At 38.8% G+C, this 14,036-nt stretch overlaps 1 pseudogene; it reads left to right on the top strand.

Moving 5' to 3' along the window:
* Positions 1 to 8,079: 8,079 nt before the first annotated feature.
* On the top strand, positions 8,080 to 8,780 carry LOC109438143 (small ribosomal subunit protein eS1 pseudogene; annotated as a pseudogene).
* The last annotated feature ends 5,256 nt before the right edge of the window (positions 8,781 to 14,036 follow it).

Below are 14,036 nucleotides of genomic sequence, written 5' to 3'. Positions count from 1 at the left end.
TTTCTCCCAGAAAGAAGTATTGGCAGAATTTGTTTCTTTGTTGAGTCCTCCCCACTCCCAGTGCATACGCAGGTAGCTGTCATATCTGAGTCTCCATAAAACTGGCTAATACCATTTCCCTGCCCCACCCTGGTAATTTCCTGAGATGCTGCCCCACCCAACTTTTAGGCCCACCCAAGCCCCTTCCAGTGGCTTTTCCATAAAGATGGCTTATCTTGGCTCATGCTTCAGACTTTCCTAAAATCTCTCAAAGGTTAACAAAACCCAAACAAGCAGAATCTGGCTTCTGCATTTCCTACACCTCTTACTGAGCAGTCCCCAAACTGGCACTAGTGGTAGCCAGCCTTATTTTTTGGTTTTTGGCTTGGCCTCTTGAGGCAACTCTAAGTCCAGTGTGGGTGTTGGCCATCTGTAGATTGCTTTCTGATTCATGCCAGGTGGCCCCAGGCAGGGCACAGGCTGTGGCTGAACTTGACCTGTGGTGGGGCCTGTCCCAGAAGACCCTAGGGCTGATATACCCGGTGGCCAGCTTCAGACCATGACAGAGCATCACCCAGTCACCTCCAAGGATTACATACACAGGGCAATGGGCAGGCACTAGAAACTTGGTAAAGTAAATCCTGCTTCATAGGTGACCCTATGCACAACAGCTCCTCCACTGTAGTCATGGCCAGTCCTCACACCTAATCAATTCAGGGTCAATCTCTCCCAATGACATGCAAACAGCAACCAAGAACTATAATAGGAGGGCATACACAATCCACACAAGGGACACAACTGGAGTACACAGCTCAGGTGCCCCGGGAGACTGATACACTGAGTCCCACAGGACACCTACTGCATAAGGCCACTTCACTAAGGTAGGAAGACGTAGCAGCCCTACCTAATACATAGAAACAAACACAGGGAGCCAGCCAATATGGGGAGATAAAGAAACATGTCCCAAATGAAAAAAGAGAACAAATCTCCAGAAAAAGAACTGGACAAAATAGAGACAAGCCATCTACCAGACACAGAATTTGAAACACTGGTTATAAGGATGTTCAATGATCTCAGGGAGGACTTCAACAAAGAGAAAGGAAACATAGACAAAGCAGAGGATCAAATCAACAATTTAGACAACAAGGCATCAGAAAACACCCAATCAGAACAGCAAAAAGAAAAAAGAGTTAAAAAATAAAAAAGCTGAGGATAGTTTTAAAAACCTCTGGGACAACAACAAGCATACCAACATTCATATCATAGGAGTACCAGAATGAGAAGAGAGGGAGTAAGGGATTGAGAACCTAGTTGAAGAAATAATAATGGAAAACTTCCCTAATCTGGCAAAGAAAATAGACATACAAGCTCAGGAAGCACAGAGAGTCCCAAACAAGATGAACCCAAAGAGGCCCACACAAGGCACATTATAATTAAAATGCCAAAGGTTAAAGACAAAGAAAGAATCCTAACAGGAGCAAGAGAAAAGCAATTAGCTACCTGTAAGGGAGCTCCCATAAGACTGTCAGCTGATTTCTCAGCAGAAACTTTGCAGGCCAAAAGGGATTTGCATGAAGTATTCAAAGTGATGAAAAACAAAGACTTACAACCAAGATTACTCTACCCAGTAATTCATCACCACCAAACCAGTATTATAAGGAATCTTAGAGGGACTTCTTTAAGAAAAAAAAAATCCAAAGTATGAATAATAAAATGGCAATAACTACATATCTATGATGGTGGCTGAATGGATAAAAAAATAAAACCCTTGTGTATATATACCACATCTTCTTTATCCAATAATCTATTGAAGGAGATTTTGGTTGTTTCCATGTCTTGGCCACTGTAAATAATGCTGCAATGAATGTTGGAGCACATATATCTTTACGGATAAATGTTTTCAGATTTTTAGGGGTATATAGCCAGGAGACGGATTGCTGGGTCATATGGTAATTCTATTCTTAATTTTTTGAGGAACGTCCACCCTACCTTCCATAGTGGCTGTACCAATCTACATTTCCACCAACAGTGTAATAAGGGTTCCTTTTTCTCCACAGCCTCTCCAACACTTGTTATTATTTGTATTGTTGATGATAGCCATTCTAACAAGGGTGAGGTAAATATCTCAATGTGGTTTTGACACAACGGAATACTACTCTGCCATAAGAAAAGATGAAATACTTCCATTTGCAACAACATGGATGGATCTTGATATTATTATACTAAATGAAATAAGTCAGAAAAAGTCGAGAACCTTACGGCTTTACTTATATGTGGGAGACAAAACTAAAAGCAACAAAGGAACCAAACAAACAAATAAAGAAGCAAAATCTCATAGACACAAACAACAGTTTAGTACTTACCAGAGGGTAAGGGGGAAGAGGGGATGGTAGAAGAGGGTAGAGGGGGTCAAATATATGGTAATGGAAGGAGAACTGACTTTGGGTGGTGAGCACACAATGTGATGTATAGATAATGTATTATAGAATTGTATACGTGAAACCTATGTAATTTTACTAACCATTGTGACCCCAATACATTCAATTAAAGAAAAGAAAACCCTTACATATGCTACCTACAAGAGACTCACTTCAGATCAAAAGAGATACAGACTGAAAGCAAAGGGATTGAAAAAGATATTTTATGAAAATGGAAACAAACAAAAAGATGGGTAGCAATACTTATACCAGACAAAATAGGCTTTAAAACAAAGGCTACAACAAGAGACAAAGAAAGACCCAGTAATCCACCTTCTGGATATTTGGTCAAAGAAACCCACACTACTTCGAGCAGACGTGTGCTTCTATATGTCCATTGCAGCATTGTTTACAATGGCCAAGATGTGGAGGCAGCCTGAATGTCCATGATGGATGAGTGGATAAAGAGGAGGTGGTACATATATACAATAGAATACGGATCAGCCATTGAAGGAAATGGGTTCTTGCCATCTGCAGCGGCATGGATGGACCTAGAGAGTATTGTGCTGAGTGGAGCATGTCAGACAGAGAAAGATAGATGCAATGTGATTTCTGTTATTTGTGGAATATAAGGAACAAAACAAACAAACAGCAGAAACAAACTCATAGCTACAAAGAACATTTTGATGGTTGACAGATGGGAGGGGTGGGGGCAGGTGAAAAAGGGGAAGAGATTTAGAAATACACACTGGTTGTTACAAAAAGGTCATGGGGATGTAACAGTATAGCATAAGGAATATAGTTAATAGTATAGTAATAACTATATATGGTGTCAGATTGGTACTAGATTTATCAGGGTGATAGGTGGGAAGGGTGTCAGGGGGCAGGGCAAAAAAGGTGAAGGGATTAAGAAGTACAAGTTGGTACTTACAGAACAGTCATGGGGATGTAAAGTAAAGCACAGGGAATACAGTCAATTTTATGATAATAACTATGTATTGCGTGAAGTGGGTACTCGGGTAGACTAGTCAGGGGATCACTTTTTAAATAACACAAATGTCTAACCACTATGCTGTACACCTGAAATTAATGTAAAATAATATTCAATGTCAATGGTAATTAAAAAATTAAAACTAACTACATATTTTGCCATGTATAATGAGCACCTTTTTGCCCGAATTTGTGAGGGAAAAATAAGGATGTGCATTATACATGGGTAGTACTAATTCCATATCTATATAAATGTTTTTAATTCTTTTATTTGTGCTTATGAGTTAAAAGTGTAACTCTAGAAATCAATGATGATATCCATATGCAAAATAATACCCTGAATACAATAATTGGTTTTGTTGAACTTACAACGAACTTGCAATGATGAAGAGTTCTTGGCCTCCTATGATGTGTAAATATTGTAAATTTGTTAAAAGGTACATAAAATTTCTTGTACCTTGTATCTGTTCTTGTGTTTTGTAATTATTTGTTACATAAAATTTCTTGTACCATAATATATTTAAAAATAAATGCTAGAATTCCTTTATAATACAAAAAACAAGTACCTAAATGTAAACAAAAATTTGAATTAAAAAAATAAAAGATTTTGTCCCCTTAAAGTTTGGGTCAAAAACGTGGGTGTGCATTATACACAGGAGTGCATTATACACGGCAAAATACGGTAACTAAATAAAAGCCTTCTCTGATTATTCTATGCAAACTGGGTAGGAAGTGGAAATGGGTCAAGAATAGAAAAGGACAGGTTAGGAGAGTAATTGATAGAGTGTAGTGGTTTAGTCTGGAGAAGTGGACAGCAATATGTGTTCTGGAGGTTGACATTATAGGGCTTGCTGTGCCCTGACAGTGGGGCAACAGGAGAAGAGGGGAATCATAGGTAACTGAGGGTTTTCCAATGGGGCTGCCATTTACCCAGAGAATGACCAATGGAGGGAGAGACATTGGGCAAGGGCGATTTTGTTGCTGAACAAGTTTGTGTGTCTTTCAGTTGCCATTTTCTCTTATTAATTGGGAATTCTGGGCATGAAACAGGAAAAAAGATGAAAGAGAATAAAAGGGAATATATGTTCTCATTGTGGTTATTTATTCATTCAACAGATATATATTGGGCACCAATCATGTGCCATGCCCTATTCTGTGTAGGTTTTGAGATTGTCAAAGATCTTGCTCTCATGAAATTTGTATTCTACTAGGTGGGGTTGGGGAGTACATAAAAATAAGTACATAATATACCAAGTAGCGATATGTTATTAATAAAATGTGTGTGTGTGTGTGTGTGTGTGTGTGTGTGTGTGTGTGAAAGAGGCATGGTTTGCTCTTTTAGATATGATGGTTAGCAAAGCCTCTCTGATAAGGTGACATTTGATTAGAAAGCTGAGGGAGGTGAGAAATCATCTACATGGATATCTGAGGGCATTCCAGGCAAAGGAACAGTAAGTACCAAGGCGCAGTTTGTTGTGTTCCAGGAGCTTCGAGGAGGCTTGTGTGGCTGGAGCAGAATGATGGTAGGGGAATGCGTCTGTAGACGAGAACAGCTTCTGTACCGCAAAGCTCACCAGAACTATTCAAACTAGCCAGTCTTAACAGCTGTTTACCTGTCCTGTCTTTTCTCTGCTGCAGAAACCCCATTATAGGCCGTGGCCTATGCTTTCCCGTCGCTCCTACTTCTGCCTCCTGACCAAACCTGGTGATTCTCCATGTGGCCTTACATGGTATACAGTGCCCCCTTCTCTTGGGAACTGTAAATAATAAAACGTCTTTCACTGGCATTAACCTCTCCTTGTTACAACTCAGTCACCTTCATCAATTAAGACCCAGGCACAAATCATTCATCCCCCAACAATTTCCTTTTTTCTTTTTGTCCCTTTTCCTCTCCTTCTTTCTCTGAGTCAAAAATCGCTTCTTTCCCTATGTTCCTTACTTAATTTTCCCTTCTCCATGCCTAAGATATGTTTTTTTTGGTTTTTTTGCTCAAGCAGTCTGGTCCGTGCTCCTTCGGCCATCTGAGGCCTAGAAAACGGATATTGGTTTGATTGTTGGTAGAACCACTTGCTGTTCTCGAGTTCACTGTGCTTTGGCACCATCCCTTGCAGACTGCAGGCTCCCTCTTATTTGCCTTGGGGCACTGCTTCAATTCTCCTTGCTCCTGATAGTCCTCAATGAAAATCTAGAATATCTTCAGGCCACCACTGAGTCTAGAGATACATTTCCACTCTGTTTCATGCCTCTGAGAAGTTATTATGGATATTGTCTGCACTTAAATGTTCCCTCTTGAGCTATGGTTCATCCAGCTAAGTAACACTTTAGTGATAATTAGAAAAGACGTGAGTGACATGGGGATTTGATTTGATGGCTTAGTTTGTCTGATATATATATATATATATATATATATATATATATATATATATATATATATATATATATATATATTACTGTTAACTTACATGACAATTCTGGGAGGCACTCTTGGTTAGCATAATTTATGTTATTGAAGTGAGAGGTTGTATTTTTCTAACTCTTCAACTGAGCTTGCTGACCTGTATAAAGTCAGCAAAATCCAATAATATTGTTAAAGCATCTTTGTACAATCTAACACTAGCATTCGGTGTCCTCTGAATATTTATATTCCAAAGCTTACACAGACATAAAACAGTTTGACACAATACCATGGAATATATTCATGTGTTGTTATGAGTAATTCACAATTGCTTCCTAGTTAAAGTTTTAGAAACTAAGTGCTGAGCCTCCCCTCCTACCAGACCTACTGAAATACACTAGAATCACCCAGTACTCAGACACTGATCCCAGTAATGGTAAGAGCATTCAGTGACAGTTTCCAAGTCTTAGGCGTGGCCTTCCACTGCTTCTGCTTTGCATTTCCCTTCTTAGTGACTGGTATCTTGGTGTTTTGTTTCAATATTATCTTTCAACTGGCTAGAATGTGTTAAGTAACTTCATTCTCCACAATGTACATTCATTGAGCTTCCTCTTATTCTTCAGATATCCCCTAAGAGTCCCCTCAGTGACATGGAAAGGCCTATCTGCAGCACCTATCTGCATGCATCTCTCCATCCCTCAGGAGAACTGTAGCCACCGCCTGAGTGCCCCCATCTTTCCATAATGCCATTTGAAGCTGATCTTAACAGCAACTTACGCCTGCATTTTATAGGTCAACTAGCATTTAACTGAGTAATTAACAAGCCCAGTTCCCTGCTGTGCTAAAATCATACAAAACTAGACCTGTAGATTCCTAACCCCACTTCTATGCTCTGCAACGGGGCTTGATGTCACAGTCACTTTGCGCGGGTTTATCCTTCAGAGCACAATAGAAGCATCATTCTGGATTCCAGGGAAGAAATTTAAGACAAGAGACAGAAGTAGGGGTAGAGAAATGTCACTGGTGCATCCACTAAAGAAAAACCTAAGGCTGCCAACTTCAGCTCTGCAGGGATTGGGGACTAAAGCCAAATAGAGACGGATTTCACCCTATGCCAGCTGAAATCTAAAATACAGTCATTCATTTAGACTATAGCTTGGAGTTATTTCTATGTATCTGTAACTTGGGAAATACAATATTAATCATGGTGTTATTTCTCTTGGACTTGGGGCAAAAGGACTTGAATGGAAGGTTGCCTATTACTATAGCAACATTTGAGGGAGGGAGGTTGGAAGGGAGGACAGTAAGTCTCCCATTTAGAGATTTTTCTCTTTCTCATAACTGCTCTTTCTTATTCCTGTATGCAGGGATTTTGCAAATTAGCTACAAAAAAAGAAAGGCCTCAGTATTTCTTACTTTGCCATTAACTCACACTTTAAAAAGAGAAAAAATGTCTTTATTATTTGACATTAACTAATTTTACTTTATTTATTGATAAACAATAGTACTTTCTTTTTTTTAATTAAAGTTTATTGGGGTGACAATTGTTAGTAAAATTACATAAATTTCAGGTGTACAATTCTGTATTACATCATCTATAAATCCCATTGTATGTTCACCATCCAGAGTCAGTTCTCCTTCCATCACCATATATTTGATACCCTTTACCCTCATCTACCACCCTCCTCCCCCCTTACCCTCTGGTAACCATTAAACTACTGTTGGTGTCTGTGAGTTTTTGTTTCTCATTTGTTTGTCTTGTTCTTTTGTTGTTTTGGTTCATATACCACATATCAGTGAAATCATATGGTTCTCTGCTTTTTCTGTCTGACTTATTTCGCTTAGCATTATAATCTCAAGATCCATCCATGTTGTCACAAATGGTCCTATTTCATCTTTTCTTACCGCCAAATAGTATTCCATTGTATATATATACCACAACTTCTTTATCCATTAATCTAATAGTACTTTCTTATTTCACTTTTTAAAATTAGTTACAGGTATACAAAACAATGTAATAGTTAGACATTTACACCCCTCACAAAGTGATAATTTCCCCCAATCTACTACCCCTCTGACATCGTATATACCATATTTCCCCAAAATAAGACCGTGTCTTATATTAATTTTTGCTCCAAAAGATGCACTGGGGCTTTTCTTTTTTCTTTTGGCTCTCTGAGCAGCACCACAGTGGTCGGCAAGAATAAGCACCTTACAAAAGGCGGCAAGAAAGGAGTCAAGAAAAAAGTGGTTGACCTATTTTCTAAGAAAGATTGGTATGATGTGAAAGCACCAGCTATGTTCAATATAAGAAATATTGAGAAAACACCAGTCACAGAACTCAAGGAACCAAAATTGCATCTGATGGTCTCAAGGGGCGTGTGTTTGAAGTGAGCCCAGCTGATCTGCAGAATGATGAAGGTGCATTTAGAAAATTCACATTAATTACTGAGGATGTTCAGGGCCAAAACTGCCTGACTGATTTCCGTGGCCTGGATCTTACCTGTGACAAAATGTGCTCCATAGTCAAAAAATGGCCCACCATGATTGAAGCTCATGTTGATGTCAAGACTACCGATGGTTATTTGCTTCATCTGTTCTGTGTTGATTTTACTAAAAAACGCAACAATCAGATTCAGAAGACTTCTTATACTCAGCATCAATAGGTCCGCCAAATCCGGAAGAAGATGATGGAAATCATGACCCAAGAGGTGCAGACAAATGACTTGAAAGAAGTGGTCAATAATTGATTCCTGACAGCATTGGAAAAGACATACAAAAGGCTTGCCAATCTATTTATCTGCCCCATGATGTCTTTGTTAGAAAAGTCAAAATGCTGAAGAAGCCCAAGTTTGAATTGGGAAAACTCATGGAGCTTCATGGTGAAGGCAGCAGCTCTGGAAAAGCTACTGGGGGCAAGAGAGGTGCTGAAGTTGAACGAGCTGATGCATATGAGCCCCCAGTCCAAGAATCTATTTAAAAATCAGAATTTTCATGGTGACAAAACTCGTTGCTAAAAAAAAAAAAAAAAGACTCATTAGGGCTTATTTTCAGGGGATGTCTTATTTTTTCATGTACAACAATCTATATTTACTCATAAACAACAATCTACGTTTATTCATTTATTCATGTACAAAAATCTACATTTATTCAAATACAGTCATGTCTTCTTCTGGAACATCAACATAACTTTCCAAACCCCAAATTCCAGCTTAAATTTCTTGTGACTCCATTTCCTGTAGAACCATTGGCCCCAATCTCTCATGTCCAGCAATAGAGCTCTCCTTAAATGAGCACTTCTTGTCCATGTAGCCTGCTCATAGTGCATTGGCAACAGAGCTGTCAGTGTTTATCCCATGAATTCAGGCTAAGTTTCACAAAGTTTCCACACTGATTTCTCTCCATTCTATTTTCAATGCAGTCATTGATTTTCATGCACAAATGGTCCTTGAATGGCTTGTTTATTGCAACATCAAGAGTCTGGAGATAGGCAGTCATTCCTGTGGGAATCATTATTTGATCTATTCTTCTCCCTGCAAAGAAGTTCTTCACCTCTTTAGCGTGGTGAGTGCTGGCTGAATCCCAGACTAGCAGACCTCTTTGGCCACCTTACAAAACAAGTGGCAGCATTAAATCAACCCACTTCCCTTAACTGCTTGTGTGCACCAGGTTTTTTCGGTTTCAAGAACATAAATGCCTGAAACACGTTCAACCTTATCTTTCTTGCACTTAGTGATGATTAGAAGTGGGGCTTTCTTTCCATCCAGATGAATTGCCAAAATACAGGTAACACATGCACCTATGTAACCAGTGGAAGGGATGTAGATTGATGAGGCACCCCTCTGATCAATTGTCATTTGAGATCCTTGGCCCGTGACCACTGCAGTTTCATCTATAGCAATCATGCTAGAGAGTAGGTATTTAGAAAAGTCGATGTCATCAACAAAGGACTTGAATGCAAGTGCACATTTAATAACTTCAATATCTTCCAGCTTGAACCATGTTGTCGATCTTAGAGAAAATTCATATCGCTGAAGGAAGCCATCCAGCCAGTATTGTGAGGCTTTGAATTCTTCTGGGGATATTTCTAACTGTGGTGCCATTGCAAGGGCAAATGCTTGAATATCAGCCCTGCACACAACCAAAGCCTTTGCTTCCTGTCAGCAATCCATTCCCCGATGATGTCTTCCAGCTCAGGAAATAATGGTTGCTGACCGGATCCACACTTGCGCTTCTTAGCATTTCCCTCGTCCACCTGTTGTTGGGAGTCCTCCAGGATTCCTTTCTTGTACTCGATGGACTAGCTCTTCCTTTTTGCACTCATCTTGTCTGGGGGTCAAAATATTACTCCCTTTAAATCTACCATTAAATCAGGTGTCAATTGAAGACTTACAAGACAGGAGTAGCAACAAAAATGATGACAGTTAAGAATAATGGTCCACGCAAATAGACATATGAAAAAATGCTCAACATCACTAATCATCAGAGAAATGCAAATCAAAACCACAATGAGATATCACCTCACCCCAGTCAGAATGGCTATCATCAACAAGACAAATAGTAACAAGTGTTGGAGAGGCTGTGGGGAAAAAGGAACCCTCATACACTGTTGTTGGGAATGCAGACTGGTGCAGCCGTTATGGAAGGCAGTGTGGAGGTTCCTCAAAGAATTACGAATAGAATTGCCATATGACCCAGCAATCCCTCTCCTGGGTATCCACCCAAAAAATCTGAAAACATTTATACATAAAGACACGTGTCCTCCAATGTTCATTGCAGCTTTGTTTACGGTGGCCAAGACATGGAAACAACCAAAATGTCCTTCGATAGATGAATGGATAAAGAAGTTATGGTATATATACACAATGGAATACTATTCGGCGGTAAGAAAAGATGATATAGGAACATTTGTGACAACATGGATGGATCTTGAGAATGTAATGCTGAGCGAAATGTCAGACAGAAAAAGCAGAGAACCATGTGATTTCACTGATATGTGGTATATAAACCAAAAACAACAAAAGAATAAGACAAACAAATGAGAAACAAAAACTCATAGACACAGACAATAGTTTAGTAGTTACCAGAGGGTAAGGGGGGTGGAGGGTGGGAGATGAGGGTGAGGGGGATCAAATACATAGTGATGGAAGGAGAACTGACTCTGGGTGATGAACATACAATGGGATTTATAGATGATGTAATACAGAATTGTACACCTGAAATCTATGTAATTTTACTGACAATTGTCACCCCAATAAATTTTTAAAAAAGAATAATGGGCCACACAAAAGTGATGAAAAATTACAGGTACCAAAATTCAGAAAAAGTTTCTTTATTTCACACGAGTTCATTAAGTACATCCATTATAATACATGACATATTGAATACGAAGATTCGTATTAGACACAACCATGTCTGTTCGTTATCAAGTGCACATGTTATTCGTGCCTTGTGTCTGTGCTCCGATTGCTCATTCAGCAATAAGTCTCAAGTTCATCTGTTTACATAGGCGTTTACCTCTCATCCAAAGCCGTCCACTTGGGTATTTACAAATACTTAATTATCATTTATATTATCATTTATTTTAAGTATTAATGTCAATAATATTATTTATTTACATTTAATTATATATTAAAATTATTATTTTATAATTCAATACGTCCGTCTTGTGTTGCAACGGATGTACTAAATGCATCCGTCTGGCTGATGATCTTAACTGGGGTTTATTTTTGGGGTAGGGTTTATGTTACAAGCATCCTGAAAAATCATGCTAGGGCTTATTTTCTGGTTAGATCTTATTTTCAGGGAAATATGGTAGCTGACTATATTCCCTATGCTGTACTCCACATCCCATGACTCTGTGTGTGTGTGTGTGTGTGTGTGTGTGTGTGTGTGTGTGTTTATACTTGACATTCAATATTATTCAACTTCAGTTCAGGTGTATAGAGTAGTGGTCAGGCATCTACACAGTCTATGAAGTGGTCTCCCTAATAACTCCACTGCCCATTTAACATCCTACATAATCTTTACAACACTATTTATTATATTCCCCATACTGTATTTCACATCCCTGTGACTATATTGTGACTACTAATTTGTACTTTCTAATGCCTTTACCCTCAATCCCCACCCCCCTCCCATCTAGCAACCATCAGTTTTTTTCCCTATATCTCTGAGTCTATTTCTGTTTTGTTTGTTCGTTTATTCTGTTCTTTAGATTCCACATATAAGTGAGATCATATGGTATTTGTCTAAATACCATATGATTTACTTCACTTAGCATAATATTCTTGATAGTACTTTTATATATATCTTATCTCCTGGTGGATTGTAAACTTGAAGAAAGGCAGTAGCTCTGTCATTACAGCAATATGAGAGTACTGCCCATCAGGCTGTATGCAAATGAGAATTGGCTGTCAGTCACCCTGGAAGGTGTACTCAAGGTACTGCTATTGCTCAACTAATTTTGGAATATAGGAAGGAGGAAATTTTCTAGCTTTCTCCATTTAATACATTTGCTTTAGAATTAGTTCCGAAGTCACACAAAAACCAGTTTGGATATTTTGTAATTATCATACTTCATTTACTAATTTTTAAAAGAATTATTCATATAATTTGTATGTAATAAAATTCACCCATTTCAATACAAAATTCAATGATTTCTGGTAAATTTACAGAGTTGTGCAACAGTCACCACAATCCAATTCTAGAACACCTCCATCACCTGTTCCCACCCTTAGCCCCAGCAACCACTACTTTTTGTCTCTCTAGATTTGCCTTTTCTGGGTATTTCATATAAATAGAATGATACTGTATATGATATTTTGTGCTTGGCTTATTTCCTTTAGGATAATGTTTTTAAAGTTCATCTATGTCATAAAATGCAATGGTACTTCGTTCCTTTTTAGGCTGGATAATATTCTATTGTATGGATATACCACATATGTTTACCCATTCATCAGTTGATGGATATTTGGGTTATTTCCAGTTTTTGACTGTTGTAACTAAAGCTACCTTGAACATTCACATATAAGTCTTTTTTTTTTCTTTCTTTTTTTTTAAGATTTTATTGGGGAAGGACTTTAGTGTGTACTTCCAGGATTTTTTTCCAAGTCAATTTGTTGTCCTTTCAATCTTAGTTGTGGAGGGCACGGCTCAGCTCCAGGTCCAGTCGCCACTGTTAGTTGCAAGGGGTGCAGCCCACCATCCCTTCCAGGAGTTGAAGAATCAAACCTGGTGGTTGAGAGCCCACTGGCCCATGTGGGAACCGAACCGCAGCCTTTGGCGTTAGGAACATGGAGCTCCAACCGCCTGAGCCACTGGGCCAGCCCTACATGTAAGTCTTTGGACTTCACTTCTTTTTTTTTTATCAGAAAATCTATTTCTCAATTATATCTTGCCTTTACTCTCAATAGCTTTGCAGCATTGAGAATATTCAAAAGGATGTACCATAGTCTCTGATGGTGATGCCCAAAGAAAAGAATTTCTTGAAAATTCTTCCTGTACAGATGACACCATTGGAGTGAGCATTATTGTTCTAGAGAAGACAATATTCACTTGATATATAAACTCAGGTATTTTAATAATAAAATAGTTAAACTTATGTGGTGTACACTTGATTTTATACCACTTCTGTGAATCTATCACAGTTTAGCAAAGTACTTGGCAGATAATAAATAGCTGCTTGATAAGTACTTGCTGATTGATTTTGAAATGCCTACAGTGTTTCCCCATGGATAGTAAAATATCAAAAGTTTCGATGTTTAACAGTGTTTTCTCTTTTGTATAAACAACCAAAGCCCTCTGAGAAAATATAACAAGCTATCCAAAGATCCCCAAGTCACAGTTATCTACCGTGGGCAGCCATATTGATCTTCCTTCACCTCAAGAGTCCACAGTTAAAATAATTGCTCTGTGGGATTGGAGAGGCAGGAAGGATTTATGTTGGGCTAGTGGGAGCATTTGGTCAGCCAATGCATTATGTCTCCATGAGAAAGTCACAGGAGGCAAGCTTTCTCTTGGCAGCAGTCTCCCCTGCCCCTTGCTGGCACATTTTCTTAGAAGGTTGACTGGCCTGGATCCAACATTGGCCAACTTGCTCCCAGGCATGTGTGGTCAGATTTCAGATGTTAACTCAACAGACTCCAACCACAAAGAAACTGAAACTACTTCGTGGTCCTGCTTGCTGACATTTTAGCCAACTTATTGGCTCTAGGCAGCAGCTAATGCATATATGCCTGTGGTCTGTGGGCTCT

This window comes from Rhinolophus sinicus, chromosome 9, assembly GCF_057876585.1.
Source record: "Rhinolophus sinicus isolate RSI-liver-muscle chromosome 9, RSI-T2T, whole genome shotgun sequence".
Lineage (NCBI taxonomy): Eukaryota > Metazoa > Chordata > Mammalia > Chiroptera > Rhinolophidae > Rhinolophus > Rhinolophus sinicus.
This window is presented reverse-complemented; position numbering and strand designations above follow the sequence as displayed.